Genomic DNA, 18,090 nt, shown 5'->3' with positions numbered 1-18,090 from the left:
TCCTTATCGACGACCATCTGTAATTCTGGCGTGACTCGCCTCATCTTTTGTCGGACCGGTTTGAAGCTTGGGTCGATCTTTAAATGGTGACAGCATACCTCCAGGTCTATGCCCTCCATATTGTGCACGCTCCATGCGAATGCGTCCATGTTCTCCTTTAACACCGCCACGAGACGATTTATTTGCTCGTGTGATAGTAACGACCTGATCCTCACTATCCTTGGTTCTTCTACAGTTTTCAAATTAATCTCCCGAGTAGGTTCTACGACCCGAGAAGTTTGGTTTTGGTTCCTTCATCGGTGCCGTCTCCTTTAATTGCTATGAAGCTTCACTTCCTTGTGTTTCGTATGCCATGACCGCCTGCGAAATAACTTTTTCCAAGTCCTCTGCCACTTTGGATTTTTTAGCCTTGTTCTTCTCTCTCCTTTGTCGTGCTCGCCGCTCCTCGTTTATTTGGGCATCAACCTGCATGCACTGTCGGGCTGCCTGTGAATCTCTTACGACCTCGACTATTCCCCTGTACGTTGGAAATCGCAGCCTTTGATGATAGGCTGAGGCCACTCCTTTGATTCCAGCGATCCATGGTCTCCCGATAATAGCTTCATAGGGCGAGGCGACATCGACCACACATAATGTAGTCAATGTGTCTAGGTAACCACCTCCGTCCGATACCCTTAGGGTTACTTCGCCCTTTGGGATGGTTACGGTCCCATTAAAGCCGTAGATACGATTTGTTGATGAGACGAATAATATCATATGATAGCTCCATCCTCTTGAACGTATCGTAGAGGAGTACTTCAACTGAGCTCCCACTATCTACAAGTATCCTTCTTATCCCCCATTCCTCAATCAGCAGGGTGATGACCAAGGGATCACTGTGAGCCTGGCCGTTCATTGGGACATCCTGAGCCGAGAAAAAGATAGGTTGCACCATCCAAGGTTCCATTGGCAAAGTCTTTGATATACTGAAAATTTCTTTCCCGTTATGGTCCCTTTTGTAGATTCTAGACATGATCCCAGGGTTCAGATTGTACTCTTGAGTGGCTGAATGCGAAATCGTGTTGACAAACTGAGTGGATCTGTCGATTCGGACCTGATGGACAGGTGCATCGGTCATAACGATTGCCTGGGATGGGTGTCGGACAAATTGTCTCAGGTAACCATCTCGAATAAGGTGTTGCACGATGCCTTTTACTTCTCGGCAGTTATCTGTAGAGTGGCCTCGATACTGATGATAATGGCAATACTCCGGGTGATCCTTGGTCTCCTCGAACTGTATCCCTCTTGATGCTGGGTATATGATGTCATTCCTTTTTTCAACCTCTTTGAAGATTTCTTCTAGTGGAGCATTCAAAAGAGTGTATGTTCTCGCCTCGTGCCTCGGCCTCTTTCCTTTGGCTACCCATTCCTTCTTCCCATTTCCTCATGTCGGTGGGCTCGGTCTCTTCTCGGGCCGTCTTTGAACGTCGTCTGATGTCGACTTGGGTGCTGCGCTAGCCTCTTGCACTCCTCTATCCCTTGATTCCTCATGAATTTCTTCTAGGGCGATGAAATGCTCTTGCATATTCCTCATTTCTTTCAATGTCTGTGGTTTTTCAGTAAACATGGCTATCCAGATGGGGTTCGACCTCCCTAATGCATTTTCGAACCCGAATATCTGCTGGTCGACTGGTACTTTCCCAATTTCTGTGCACAAATTTCTCCATCGATCGGTCAACGACCTGAGTGGTTCTCTAAGCCGTCGGGCCAAGGTGAATAACCTGTTGACCCTGGGCCGAGGTCTGCTGTTGTGCATGTAAGTTTCGAGGAAGGCTTCGACTAGAGTCTCATAACTGTCGACTTTTCCTGGTGGGAGATTGTAGAACCACTTCGAAAAGGGGTAATATCTTACTTTGATGTTGATCATGAATTAGTTGGGGTAGTGCCACTTCCAACTCCTATTCATGCAAATCGTGATAAAAATACTTTTAACATTGCTGTGTTTGGGTGCCATTTCTATCTTATGGAGAAAAATCGAGGTCGTTTCAACATATTCGAGTTGGATTCTGCCGACTGTTGGAAGGTAAAAGGTCATGTCAGTGCGAGGTTAAATCCATATGCTAGGTCTCCTTGTGGTTTTACATTTCTCCTTGTGGATCGTATCATATTCATTAAAGAGAGGGAAGACGAAGATTCAACAAAGGTTGTGCTGCTAACAGAAGAGGGAAGAGTTGTCACTTATAATCCAAAAGATATGAGGATCGAGAAAATTCATGATCTATCAGCAGAACGACAATTTGATGCATCTGTCCAATTTCATCAATATATCGAGTCCTTAGCATGCGTTTAGTCATTTAAGTGACTATTTTTTGGGATTGTTTCTCAGATTGAACTTGAATAATGATTATCCAACTAGTACAACATCAAGAGGAGAACAACAACCACAAGAACAGAATTATGTTTCATTTCATCATGATCACCATGCCAGTATGCCACTATGAATCCTCTGGTCAACTATTTCCGAGTTGAAGCCATTTCTTTTGTATGTATATTTTGTAGCCAAAAACTTTTCTTCTTTTTTTTTTTTAAATCCTGATTGCCTTTTGAACTATTTGGAGCAGTAACTGTAGCTAATTGTTGTGTTAATTGTGTAATCTCCTTTTCATTACAGTTATCTGATGCTTAATATACTTTGTATTTGGAGTGGTCTCACCTAGCAACCCTACTTGCAGATAATACAGTGATTAATGTCATAGTAGATGCATGATCCTGGCAAATTTAAGCACAAAGTCTAAGCTATAAATTTAGCAAGTAGCCTGGATAGACATGGTACAAATATTTTTGGTATAACAAAAATCTGAATACCACCACGCAGACGAAGAACAAGGTGAAGGGTTGATTCCTTCTGGATGTTGTAATCAGCTAAAGTCCTACCATCTTCGAGCTGTTTACTAGCAAAAATCAATCTCTGTTTCCCTCCTTGTCCTGGATCTTTGCCTTTACATTGTCGATAGTGTCAGAGCTCTCCACCTAAAGAGTATTGTCTTGCCAGTCAAAGTCTTAACGAAGATCTTCATACCACCACGAAGACGTAAAACAAGATGGAGAGTAGATTGTTTCTGGATGTTGTAATCAGCCAAAGTCCTACCATCTTCGAGCTGTTTACCAGCAAAAATCAATCTCTGTTGGTCTGGGGGAATTCCCTCCTTGTCCTGAATCTTGGCTTTAACATTGTCAATGGTGTCAGAACTTTCGACCTCAAGAGTAATGGTCTTCCCGGTAAGAGTTTTCACGAATATCTGCATCGTTATCTGCATTAAAACAATAATCGTTCAATCTAAGTAACCCAATTTTAATCCCAGAACCGCACTACCATGAACCTGTGCACAGATTCAGTCCAAACCTAAGTCTAAGTTGATGGCATAAGAGAAAAGATATCAAAACATTGTGAATATCAACATTAAGAATTATGAAGATATTTTAATGATCACGCCCAACTCTACATTAATATGATGGTCGTCAAAATAAAACACATAAAAACTCTAATATCTTCAATCAAAATCTAATAATAATCATCAGTAAAATCTCAAGATCAGAGTCTAAGTTTCTAGTTCTAGATACGGTTTTCACAATGAACTACCCCAGAATTCTCACACAACTAATTAGCAAAAACGATAAGTGTAACTAATTTTGAATGAGATCAGAGTCTGATATAATCACCATATAAACCCTAAATTCAATTTCGATATCCAATTGTAATTATTAACATCAGACTACTCAACCAAGTTGAAATTCAAACAAGACAAATCAAATCCAACAGTACCAACCAAATTGTAGAGGCAAATACAAATAATTGAGATCATGTCTCAAATCAATATCAAAATCATTAAAAAAAGCCCTAATTCATTCAGAAACTACACAATCAACACAACAAAGAATCGTTAACAACGCTTACCTTCTGAGAGAGAGAGAAAGACGGGATGAAAATTTGAAAAGCTTTTTGTTAATAAATCGGAAAACGAAGAGATCAGGTAGAGGGCTGAAGGCGGAGAAGAAAATATCGATTAGGAAAATCATTGTGAGTTGAGGTAATCTATTTATAAGGAGTTTGCAACGGAGCCGAGTCAATATTGTGAATCGACTTACAATAAGAAACGTAGAGAGAAGAATATTTGGTCATCATGTTATTTCCCAATGGATAGGAATGAATCTTTACGAAAAGGTTATTGACTTGATCAAAATTCAAAAACCGTCTCTTTTGCTTTTTTGTGGTGAGTTAAATGAGGATGTACCAACAAGTCGAACTCATATAATTTAATAATTAATTAGAGCATCTCCAACGGTGGCTCGCTAAAATCTCAAAGGCTTCACTCAATCATAAACCAGCTTTCTAAATGGAACATATAACTTTTTGGGAATGTTAATCAGAAAATGGATGATGAGCAGCAACAACTAAGCCTTTTACAAGAAAAGGCACGTAATTTAGACATAAAACTTTCAAGTGACCACCACCAACAACGAGCTAGATAAGTGGTTTAAGATCAAGAATAAGGTTTGCCACTAAAAATCGAGAGATTGTTTTATCAAAGAAATAAAATAACAAATACCAAGTATTTTCATACTAAAACCAACATAAAAAGGGGAAAAAACATCATTGCAGTCAGTTTAAGATTACAATAATTAATGGTTGTGTTAGAGCACTGCTCAGTCGAACTCTCAAGTGTTGCTATCTCAAGCTTGTTTGTCAAGTTTAGTTGTCAAAAATATAAGTCCTGATTTCTAGTCTACTTATAGCTAAGTCTCGGATTAGGATAGTAAGTGTAGTTGAGCATTAGACTTCACGACGTTCATCGATTGAAGACGCAGAACTACTAAGGGGAGCTTGTGGAATTTCATCAACAAAAGGTATGTGGAGACTTGAACTCATCTATCACTCAAAAGTTTCTCGAAATATGTGTTGGTAAGCTATCTCTTTAAGCAAGTTCATCTTATATTCTTGACAAAGTAAAAAGATGATCACGTGAAAATCGCCTTGTAACATCTTACATGATTTGTGTGAGACAGTCATTTGATGTAAACTCAGAATGCCTTGGAAATTGAACATCTTTTCAGTAAACTCTCTATTCGAGGATGTTCTAAAGAGTTCACTATACCAATCGCTTCTAACACAACTGAGGAAGAAATCAAAATCCCCTCTGATTAGAAAAGATGTGCTTGTATCTTCCTCTAATCAAGGAAACTTCACATCGCTCGGAAGGAAGAAATCTCCTAACTATGATGTTAAGTCCGTTCACTCTAATCACTTAGGTGATCAGAAAGTTTGTCTCTTTTGTGATTCAAAAAGACATGTTGAACGAAAAAGAAAATATAGGTTGAATGACAATTCTATTGTTCGACTTCAACACACCTTAGATTTAATACTCAAAGGTGTAACTGACATTCGGATGTCTAAACCTATTTGTTTTAGTACTTACCCTGTGAGTTGTTCCAGAAAGGTCAATTCAATTCGCTCATCGAGACAAATTTTAGCTTTAATACAATTTGGTCAAGGAGATTTCAAAAAGGTCCCTCTCAACCTAATGAGAAGAATGATGTTCAAGATGTGAAAAAGGTTCGTGTAGATGGAAGCAACAATGGAGTTATGAAGGACAACTTTAATCTGATAATTGAAGGATACGAGGATCTTATCAACAGGCAGTCAAAATCCTCCATACAAACTTCTTCTGGCAAGGACTCTAACTTAGTCTCATATTTGGATGAGAGCAAGTTTTACGATAATTTCTCACATAAAAAAGGATTCTCTCCTAGAAATGGAAGAAAGAAAAGACTCAATCGTGAACACTATTCATTTAATGAGCTTAGGATCATACTTGTGCTAATTAATCACAAGGGTTGAATGCTTACTCATAAAAATCCTGTTGAGTAAGATTTGTTAATAATCAGGTACGCTTTTGGCAAAATGCTTTCTGATTAGTTGAGCTATTTTCTTATCGTCCATAGCTAAACTATTGTCCACAGACAGCTTTTACCTAAGTATTGGTTGTGTCTCGTGAATCTCTTTGATTATCTTCTTTTTGTTTTTGAAAAAGAAATTGTTGCAACTATGTTGCCTGCTACTCTTGTGCTCTAAATTGTTTCTCTGTGGAGATATAAAATTTATTGAGCCAAAAATTTGTGAAAGAAAATTTTCACGTAGCAAAATTTTACTGGTCTGTCTTACCTTATAAAAAGGTACGTTTCGTTTTGGTTTTGTTTTGTGTACGTATGGGTACCCATGACTTACTTGTCACGAACTTCCTTTAGAAACCCTAAAAGTTACCGTCCTAAGAAACCATTTAAATACCAAACCTATTGAGTCGCGTACGCATACTCTAGGTTTTTGTCTTTTGGTCAAGAATGTCTCCACCTTCTCGCACATGTGGTTTTGCAAGAGGTTTTCTTGATAAAGGTATTGGTTTCGAGTCCAAAGGGGGGAAGAAAAGAACCCTAGTATAAGATGATGATCAAAATCCTGATGCCTCATGCTACTATGCCTATACTCATCAGGATGTTGAGAATGAGGATATGGTTTCCGCTGAAGTGGTTCATGATTTTCTTAAATACTTTGAGGAAGCAAAACTGCAACTCGTTGATACTATGAAGGGTCTTGATGTGTTAATTCAGACCTTGTTCTCATGAAGACACATGTTAAAGATCTTCTCAATGAGGATATCTTCTCTGAAGAAGCAGTGGATGCTGTCAATCACAAGCTCAAAGGACTCAAGACTCGTGGAAGTTTCTGAAGTGATCTTTGATTTCCGTTCATGATCGGATTTGTTGGTTTAGGATTCTTTTGATTTTTGCTTGTTGTCTTTATTTGTTCTAGGAAACTTCTTATGAGAATTTATTCTTGTGTTTTAAGAAGGATAACTAGCGTTTGGAATATCAATTATTGTGAGTACACATAGCTATTTCCACCATTTTCATCTTGCAATGTTTTTAGATTTATTTATTTCTAAAGTTTATTTGGAATGATTTTGCAGTATTAATCTCTTTTTGGTTTCATATATTGCAAAAATTTTTATGGTATATGTGTGTTTACGTCCGTGAACTATGATTGTCCCATATTCATCAAAAGTTAGCCTATTGTGTCATTATGCAAATATTTGAGGGAAGATAGGATGAACTTTAGATTACAAAGATTAAGTCTATTATATGTCTTTATGCAAATATTGATGAAAAACAGAATGAATCTTTGAATATTCCGCAGTATTGATCTTTCCCCGATCCAGTTTTATGTGAAAGTACTGTGTGGCTCCACAAGTGTTCTTATGTTGAGCACTTCCGATTAAATTAATCATGGGTTCTCTTGTGGTTAATTTAATTGAGTTTTCTGGATACAGATTCATGTTTCATGTGATTTGTTAATGTCCAAAGAAATCCTTCTTTTCTTGCAAAAGTAAGGTCACTCTTGTTGTTCTTTCGGGAATGACATTTTATGGGGGAGAGTTCTTATTTGAACTTGCACTTAATTGCCAAATCTTTGTGGGGAGTGCGGCTGTGGAATATTGTAGGAGTTTTCTTGTATCTCTATGTGGAATATTGTAGGAGTTTTCTTGTATCTTTATTAACTCCTTGATGAATGCATTTAGTTTTGACTTTATAATTGCATCTAAACAAAGTTGATATGTTTTCTTTTAGTCATGAAGAATATCTATGAGAATTTCATTATGATCCCTATAGTTTTCGTACCTTTGCCAATTTACATTGACGAAAATGGGAGAATTAATGTGTAGTTCACACTAGAAATACATATGGTTTACTGATCATTATGTAAGGGGGAGTGGTTTTCATTGAGATGAAGTATTGACTAAGGGGGAGTGATACATATCACCATAGTATTGTTGTTAAAGTTGTGATACAATTGGACTTTGATGTTGTGTAATAATACTATGACACTATATAACAATACGAAAACATCTTTTTTATATATATATTGTTATAGTGATAAGTGCATAATTCATATGATTTTAGTGTCCATTCCATACTTGTTTTAGCTATTATTCTTGCATGTATTCCTATTATTACTCTTGTTTTCTCTTGTTTGCCTCTAATAGGTGAATCATCGACAAAGGAGCTACAAAGTGCTGAAAATAGCTATGAGGAGAAGTATTCCAAGTTCCCAAGTCCAAGACAAGTAGAAGAAAAGCGACGAAAAGAAGCAAAACGCTCATAATCAAGACACAGGCCAAAGACCTATCTTAACTCATTCAAATTAAGGATTTCTCATCACCATCTTGAATAGAATTGAAAGATAAAAATAATGCAAAAAGAATGAGGTCATACTGAGTTCGGATGAAGAAGTTGTGGCCAAAACAATTTTGATTGAATACCGAAGATAGTGCAGTCCGCGAACTGGGTTTGCGGACGGGGTTCGCAGACTTATTTCCGAAAATATCTGCTAGAATTTGAAGTGGTTCGCGGACTTATCAAATGGGAAACGTGTATTCACACCTTGGAAGACCTAAGGGCACGTTTGGAGTCGTTAGGTCATATTTTCGGGTCGGGTTCTTAAACCTAACTAAATACTTGGAAGCCAAGCAATGTAAACCTATAAAAAGGTATTAGGTTATGTAAAAAATATCTATCTGTTACAGGGCCTATGGACCATGGGTGTGCGGTTCAACTAGATTCCTAGGGTTGTATATAAAGGAAACTATGTAATGCATTTACCCCAATCTCTCTAATAAGATATTCTCCTTCTTGTCTCTGCATCTTATCTCTTTCCCTAGTGTTTTACTACAAAACGTTATCATGCAAGAGCTCCAACCCCGCTGCAATATTATTTTTTTTTCCGATCATCACCAAAACAGTGGAAAAGCACTGTCGTCATCATCTGATTTTGTGCAATCTTGAAGATCCCCACCTCACTCCGTTCCGTCGGTACCTTTTTTTTTCTTGATTTCCAATCAAACATCGAAAAGCCGACCCGGTCTAGTTCAACCCAACCGGTCCCGTACAACTCGAACCTGTTCTGTTCTGACCCGTTCCAGCCTGTGGCCTGTTCTGTTCCGATCCAGTTCTAGGCGTGGTCTGTTCTGTTCCGTTCTGTTTCCATTTTATTTGGGATGTGCGCGACCAAGTCTATTCCAGTTTTGTCTATATACATATACACCGGGAACCAACCAATATACGAGGTATGCCACTAATGTAATATGGATTTTTACATTGAATACCTGCTGGGCTTATTGTTATTATTATTTTTTATTTTTTGAACATGCCTAGTTCTAAATTTTTTTTTAAAGATAAGTCCATAAACGGTCAATTTAAATCATGAGTGCTGATCTCGGTTATTAAGAATGTTGGTCGTAATGTTATTTTGTTCTTTTGAATATGATATATAGGCTATAGTTGAATGGTGTCTTTTATCCAATTGGTTGTACCAACTCGATTCAAATATATTTATTTGGGGTTTAGAAGTACTTGAACACCATTACTGCGTACTTGATATTTTCTTCCCAAAATTTGAATGTTACGTGAAATGTAATCCACCTGCTCGACTATTATCTGTTAGTAGTTTCAAAACATACGTTCAAATAAAATCACATGTATTCCAATTTTTGTGGAAGAACGATCACAAAAGATGATATGAGTCAAAAATTGATATGAGTCAAAAATCCATTTATCTACTTCATCCATGATACTACCGAAGCAGTGTATGTTGAAGTATGACAACAAGAGAACTCTCTTTAGTATTCAATTCAATTCAACTTAAAGTAAGTGGTTGACATGTGTAATGAGATTTTTTTGGCCTTTTGAGATTAAGAAACTTCACAAATTAAGCTAAATGTATTAAAAGTTGAAAATGGAAAGAACCCCAAAGTAATGAGGGTTTGACATACCAACTCATATAAAGCACGTGAAAATGGACATATATATCATGAGACAAAAATGTATTTTTTGTCCCCAGCAGTAATGACACCAAAGTACAGGTATCAATTGAATATGGGATGAAGCTAAGATGTAATTCAGCTCTCACCAAAGAGTTGGGAATGAATCTTCTTACCAGTATTGGTACAAGCAATGCAATGCGGGTACCATATTAGTAACCAATTTCCATAAAAAGATAATACTTTAGACATCAACTTTAACGACAAAAAGAACTTTGCCTGGCCAATTGATTATTTAATTGAACTAGATCCAATGTCAGCGCTTATGAAATGAAAAGTACATCATTCTCACAAAACATAAATTTTCTAATGCACTTGTGATATATTTGGATGAAAAATATGTCATCCCCCCTGAAATATAACATATATTCACTCTAAAGTACTTGAGCTGAATCCCACTTTTGTTACGCAATAAGACCACACCACTTATTAAATCTCTCACGAATCAATGTCTAACTGATAGTGGTTTTTCTCCCACTAATTTAAGGAATATACACTAGTTTTTCATCTAATTCTTTATAACGTGACTACGATGATTGGATCATCGAGCGAAGCAATGCTCAAATTTTGTTTCCAAGATGGAACAAAGTCTAAAAGTCACAAAAGCTCTATAATACCGAGAGCTAATCACCTTGTTAAATTCCAAAGAGACCCATGCAAATGGATATCACATGGAAACTCACAATGATAAGAATGTAATTGATTGCATCTTTTATAGTCTCTAATATATTTGGATGGAAATATATCTTAGAGAAACTAATGAGTCAATCTAGTGAAATGTAAATCGTTATAGTATTTGGATTATTGAATCCATATTGACTCCAATGATGAAATGTTGAGAATTGACTCATATTGGCTTTGACATAACCATAAAGACACTTTGGTTGTGACATGATGTTTCGTTTTGAAAGGAATCATACGTACATCATTGTTTTTGAGTGGACGAGACAATGGGAAAAAGATTGAGAGAATGCGAAGTGAAGATATATCTCTCAATAAGTGTTCTCTAAAGTACTAGATGCACAATCCCCCTTCCCATTATGTTTTTATGTAAGAAAGCAAATCACTCATTTTTACAAAGTCTTCAGTAAAATAGGATTGAGACCATCCTAAGATACAAATGGTAAACAATCCATATTACAAAGATAACAAGGTGAAATTTAGAAAAATATCCATGCAGAATGCGGACCACTAAAGTGACTTATGGCTCTCGTGGATTTTTTTGATATTTTGGACTAGTTATAGTTCCCAGGTAATGTTACGTTTGGAAAACTACTAGCACACTTTATACATGTAAGGACTCACCACCCCTTGTAAATGCTAGAGAATATACATCAAAAGGACTTGATGGTTATTGCATGTTTAATAGGATCGATGTAGAGCATCCTATACCCTATGGTCTCGCAAAGGCTATCATCAAAGGTTACACATGGTGCCTAAGGCATGGTTATGCATACAAACCTACCTTTAACTGCTTGGGGAATATGCAATATTACACGCAACTTCACTTATTCGTTTTAGACCCATAATTGGTCAACCATTCTTTACGTACCAGTTGGTAACTGGATATAAGCCTGAAATTTTGTGCTCTTACGCATTTTTGGTTGCACTATATATGTTCCCTTACGACTCCACATCGTACTATGATGGGTCATCAAAATGATTAAGTGATTATTTTGGACAAGAATTTCCAACAATTATCCGCATTTTAAAATCTTTGGCAAGAGATCTCTTACCGCTAGATTTGCGGGTTATCACTTTAATGAGACAGTCTTCCCGTCGTTAGGGGGAGATAAGAAAAAGTATTTTCAGAAAAAGTATTTTCTAAAGGAACGACATGAATTGTCGTGGTGTGTTCCCATTGTGTCTCATATTGATTCTTGTACTCCACAAATGTAAATGTGAATTGATAAAGAATATTCAATTTTCAGAATGTACACTGATATTGAAAAAGTGATGCGATCACACACACCAGCTGCAAACCTACCTGCAAAGTTGCAAATCCTCAATACGGATATACACCATATACTTAGGTGTTGCAACTACACTTAGTGGAAGTGTGGTTGAGGCCGTGGCTCCATAAAGGAAGTTGGAGAGACCACTTATTTCGATCAATGCTCACCTAGAAAGGAAGTAGGTGAGTAAGGCACAACTTATTTATATCATCATAAATCATTTCATAATATTGTCTTTGAATATGTCCATGAATTAAACTGGAGGACGCTCCGAAGTTTAATGATTCCAGATAACAATGACATCCCAAGTGGATTATGAGAATGCACACGAGTCAATGGAAAGATCATGCGAGCATATTGATGATTAATTTTATATATACTTTCTTAAGGAAATATATCAAGATGAGATCGAACCAAGCTCCTTGTTGCTTAATGTCAATAAAGAGCATATTTGGCCTATATAATCCAGGTAGAACTTGGTTCATTGACAAATATATAGGTATTTGGTGTGGTAGTGCTAACCAACCAAGTGTAAAACCTATTGGACATACATGATTAATTTGTAACAAAACATAATGAGAAGAAAATAGTCTTAAAGTATAAAGAATCGCCTTGTGGCGCGAGGTTTCTCATAAAGTCCTGGAATTGTTCTCTTGTAGTGAACGTTATAGCGTTCTACTACTTAGTTAGCTTGGTAATTTCAAAAGGACTTGAAATGCATCATATGTATGTGGTTGTTACTAATCTCTGAAATAATCAAGAGATAGCAGATATTTACAAAAGTACTTGATAAGCCTTTTGTTGACCAAATCAAGTGACTCTAAACCACAAAGTGCGTTTACAGTTAGATAGAACGCTCACTTATAGATTGAAGCAATCAGGCGGATATTGTATACTCGTCTAAGTGACTATTTGATTTGGAGGGTATAGACAAGCAAGGTATTTTTACTTGCGTATTCACAAGAAAGTTCCTGATTTGGAATTGTAGCTATCTATATCGATGGTACAAACATGATGGGTACTCTTGATGTAATAAAAACCTTAAAAGATATTTAAAATCCAAATTTGAGATGAAAAATCTGGGAAAAGCTCGACCGAATACTGAGCTTGTGGTATATTATTCCACCTGTTTGCATATGTCTAAAGTTGTCAGGAAATTTAACAAAGACATGCATCCTGATAGCACTCCCATGATTAGTCGAGGTTCAAATGTAAGTAAGTAACCATTTCGTCCAAAGGAATATGACGAAGATGTGTTGGGAGATGAAATTCCCATATCTAAGTACAATAGACGCATTGTTGTACTTAGTATAATAATGTACTCGATAGAATTTTACATCCTCAGGGAACTTGTTAGCTAGATATAGCTCAGCGCCAATGCAACGTCATTGCAACGGTACAATGAATGTAATCATGTACTTAAAATTAACCATTGACATGAGTTTGTTTTATCCCTGCAAAGACATAAAAGGAATGCTTAAGGAACTGCAATCCAAAGGTTGTTGATTATGAAGGAACACTAATCTCTTCTCCAACGAAAGTAATCAGGGGAGATACGGTAGACTATTTTCTAGGTCATTACCGATATTCAGTTTCGAAAAGTACATGACTAAAGGAACAGTCTGGAATAACTCTGAAAGTAATCAGGGGGAGGATCCAAGGATATGATGTCGACATTTTTACTTCGAAATTGAAGTTGTGTTGTACTCTTTTTTCCTTCGATCGAGAATAGTTTTTCCCAAAAGGTTTTGTTACTCGACAAGGTTTTTAGCGAGACAATACTAAAAGCATCAAGTATGTTGAACGCTGAAGACATGAAGATCGCGTTGATATTACTGAAAGTATCTGAATCAAAGAAATGAAACGCAATAGTCTGTTAAGGAACGTAACTTCCAGAATCAACAACAAGGTCTTATAAACATTCAAATCACTAAAGTAAAGTGTGATAAACTTCTTCTGACTGCATTAGACTAATGAAAATTATCTGATATCAGGGGGAGCATCTAATGGTGTGTTGAACTATTTTCCTCCACCGAGGTTACTTTTTCCCACAGGGTTTTGTTACTCGGCAAGGTTATTAATGAGACAACAACAAACACCAAGAATGTAACTCCCCAGCTATGACTATTGTCTTTCCTACAAGGATTTTCTTCATCAGGAGTTGTAAAGCGACTAGTCAACTTCAACGGAGCAAAGTGATCATCTGCAACGGATCACCCTTACTTGCATCTGTCACGTTGTACTCTTTTACCTTCGTCAAGGTTTTATCTCACTGGGTTTTCCTTGTCAAGGTTTTCCTTTGTTGATTAAGGATGAATTCAATGTTCTAAGCGTGAAGCTTTATTAATATTACAAACCTATTGAGAGTTTTTATCATTATCGTTTGTCTTTACCATATCTAGGGTTTATGAGTGATTATTAGATTGTTTGGGTGCGCAACCATATTAGTCTATTGATTGTTCTATTGCTAGTAGAAGTTATGAGATAAGTAATTGTCGATTAACTCTCTACACAAGTAGAAATCACGAGACCTTACAGAGGGATTCTGTGGAGCAGTCGTGTGTGAAGACAACACCAGCAAGTAAACCTTGAGATAAGAGTTTAACTACTGGGATCAACCTAATTCAAAAAGCTTGAAGCATTCATTGGATTACACCTTGAGTGAGCTACTACTTGGTGGTTTGTTGAATAGAATCTGATATTGGAGAGCTTCCGTATCCGTGGTACAAGGAGTTTTGGGGATAACACTGAGCTATCTATTATTCCACGGTTGGTGATGAATGGTTCTTACGAACAATAGATAAGTATATTAATCCAGTTATTGCTTGGTAACGGCGAAGGATTCCTTGATCATCTCTTTCTTCTTTATTGTCTTTCTATTATCTTAAAACCCAAACCCCCTTTTTTATTTACTTTATCTTGATATTTCAAATAGCCTATCAATTACACAGCTCTCTGTGGGAACGATCTCTTACTACCGCTATATTACCAGTTAATTAGTGGGAAATATATTTATTAATTTATTGAGCCTATGACAGCCATCAAATTTTGGCGCAGCTGTCAGGGAGCAATTGCTAATTGATTTGTTATTTGTTTAGCTTATTTTTATTTTTTAGGTTTTTGTTTTGATATTCATTTTTTGTTCTTGTGAGTCGTCATGTTTCCTTACAGAAATAACATGTACGGAGCACAAGATCACACATACAACAGTTGTAATCAATATGGTTTTCAATCTCATTCACATGAAAACTACCAACCATCCTATGGGTATAATCAAAACCAATCTTTTGGCTATGTTCAATATCCCACGGAACCTTATGGACATTCTCATACATGTCAACAACCTTATGACGGGCATGTAAGTGAACAATCACAAGGATGGGGGGATAGTTATTCTTCTAATCGTTTATCTTATGAACAGAATCTTGACCAGATTATGCATTATATAAAGGTCAGTATATCCACGCTGGAACCCCTTAATGAACAACCAAGCGCGGAGAACAATTGGCCAACTGAATCTTACTTCAATATATCTAACCAAACTCCTGATCGTTTTTATGATCATTCACCTATTCAAAAAAGGGAGATTTGGTATGGAAATAGTGTAGTGAGTGAAAGTCTAGGTTTTGATGAACGTCTGGACCAACTAATCCAAGAGATGACGCAACTACAACAAGGGTTGGACCAATACATTCAATATATGGATGAGTATAGCAAAAAGACTGAAGATACACTTCAATAACTTCAAGAGGTTATTAATAACCTAAGAAGAGAGATGGATCAAATTAAGAAGGGAACAACATAGGAAGAAGTTTGGCCTCAAAACCAAATCAATTCTGACGTCCCCATGGTCAATAATGGATATACGATTCATGAATATTTTGAAGATGAGCAACCTTCGGAAAGTCCTTGCAATAATGGTAAAGTTATTCCAACTCCGGATCATTATAATGATCACTCGCCTATTCAAAAGGAGGAGAAGGGATATCACATAACCGTTGTTATTAATGGTGTAACGTACTCAAACGAAGAAATTAAGAGTTGCATCAGTGAACTAGAGGTTTTAGGTGAGGATTCTGATTCCGATGACGAGGTTGTTGAAGAGATGGAGATTGAGAATGAAACCAAATTGATTGATTTCGTGGAAGACCCAATTGAGCTATATAATAATAGTTTGATAGAGGACCACAATATACTTGAGGTAAATAATTCACTATTAATTAAGAAATATGAGGATCCGAAACAAGGTTTTTCTAATCATTTGCATAATTCTATATCTATTGACCCTTTTCCTGTAATCGAAGTAGCTTCTCAAAGAGTTGTTAACCCAACTTTTAAGAAAATACCTCACTTAGGATTGGAGTTGTGTGCTTCTAAAGTTTTAACGGATTATTTTGCTTCTAAGTATCCACCACTTGATGTGTTTGATTCGAGTATTGTGCAGGTTCATCAATCTGAGGAACCTTTTGAAGTTCCCGAATTCCATGTTTTCTATCCACTTTCGAGTGTAGAAAGGACTAAGTGTGGGGGAAACTTCAATAAAGTGATATATTCAATATTTATATTTTGTGCTCATGTTTGTGTGAATCTACTATTTTAATTGTAGGTTGTTATTTGGAAGGATTACCAAATTTTCAGACTATTGGTGTACGGACAATAACAATAACGTCGGGCTTTGACGACGTTAAACCAAGCGCTTCGTGGGAGGCAACCCATCGGTTTTGCATCTTTATCCCTTTTGTTTTTAGTTTTCTTAGTTTTTCATATCATATATTGCATTCCCATCTTAGATTTTACAAGTCCTATATCTATAATGAAATTTTGACGAATTCTCGTTAGAAAATTCTGACTGCGCTCTTGTACAAAAATAGCTCTCGAGACTTCATACGGAGTCCGATTTGAGTGGTTGACCCCAAATTTTAAAGAGGACAGACATAACTTTCTTTTCCAAAAATAAAATCCGAATTTGGAGTCTGTTAGGTTGGAGTGATAGGCCTGTACATTTGAGTTTTGATATTTTTTCAGAACTTTTTCAGATTGCATGTCAGTCAGTCCGGAGGCCGTAAAAGTCAGACCGTTTATAAAAATACTGTTCCCTTTTGACACCTTATAGAAACGATGTAGGTGAATAACTTTTGTTTAGGATGTTTTTCCTAGTTCCCTACCCATTGGTACAGTTTTCGTGTTTTTCAGGGTTGTTCTGTCAGAAATCAAAATTTTCGGTTTTGAACATTGAAGACAATGTTGAGTTTAAGTGTGAGGGAGTAGTTAAGCATGTTTGGATTGCATATAAAACAAAAAATAAATAAATAATACTCTTTGATTTCTTGCGTTCTTGAGACTTCATCTTTTGGAGTTAATTATGAGCTACTTAGGATGACACTCTACACCTTTTAAGGTTGAAACAATTCTTACGGCTATAGATTGAGTTCCACTTTTTCGTTCCACAATCTTTTATTATATACGTTCATAATTGAATGCGAAACTAAGCTATGGTAGTCGTTTGAAAGAGTCATCCTCGCAATTAATCATTACTGAATCACTTTCTTTTTATTTTTGCAGTTTTCTGTTTCTCTAAAGTGATTTGGTGGGATCCTGATACTGCCGTGGATGTTGTAGCAAGGTAATCATTGGTTGAGTTTATTAAAGCCCCATAAGACAATTGTATTACACTCTTAAAGAGTAAAGAGTGAGACGGAAAAAAAAATAGAAAAAAGAAAAGAAAAGAAAATATATATATATATAATAAGGCTCCTCTTCTTTTATCGACATTAATAAATGATAGGTCCGGAATCCCTGATAATCATAGTCGATGAAAACAAAAACCATTTCATCATTATATAGCAAGTCAAAAAGACTATTGATGAGGTTCTTGACACTTGGATAGCAGTATGTGTGAAACGTTGTCCCTGTCTCCGTCGCCTAAGCAAACGTGGAGTGCAGGATCCAAGGCAACTATCATGTACTTGCTGAAAAGGAACATGCGCTTAGAGTATCTAATCATGTAGTCAAGTTAAATGGTGCTTCTCTCAACTATTGTGCTATAAATATATATCCTTTGACGACATTCATACAAGTATTATGGGTAACATCATTCACTTAAGTCAACGTTTGCACACTTCACTTTTCTATTTACATTTTCTTATCTATCCATGTGATTTCAGTATGCGAGTTTTGTGGCAAACGTTGCAACAAGTACGATGACTATCTTAGTAGAGTTTTGCAAT

At 36.6% G+C, this 18,090-nt stretch overlaps 1 long non-coding RNA gene across 1 annotated transcript; it reads right to left on the bottom strand.

The window, feature by feature from the left end:
- Positions 1 to 2,756: 2,756 nt before the first annotated feature.
- On the bottom strand, positions 2,757 to 4,135 carry LOC113332276. Its single transcript, XR_003351420.1, has 2 exons — positions 3,935 to 4,135; positions 2,757 to 3,290 (listed from the first exon to the last, which is right to left on the bottom strand). It is a non-coding gene; the product is annotated as an uncharacterized LOC113332276 (long non-coding RNA).
- Between the last annotated feature and the right edge of the window lie 13,955 nt (positions 4,136 to 18,090).

Source organism: Papaver somniferum, unplaced genomic scaffold (genome assembly GCF_003573695.1).
Source record: "Papaver somniferum cultivar HN1 unplaced genomic scaffold, ASM357369v1 unplaced-scaffold_131, whole genome shotgun sequence".
Taxonomy (NCBI): domain Eukaryota; kingdom Viridiplantae; phylum Streptophyta; class Magnoliopsida; order Ranunculales; family Papaveraceae; genus Papaver; species Papaver somniferum.
This window is presented reverse-complemented; position numbering and strand designations above follow the sequence as displayed.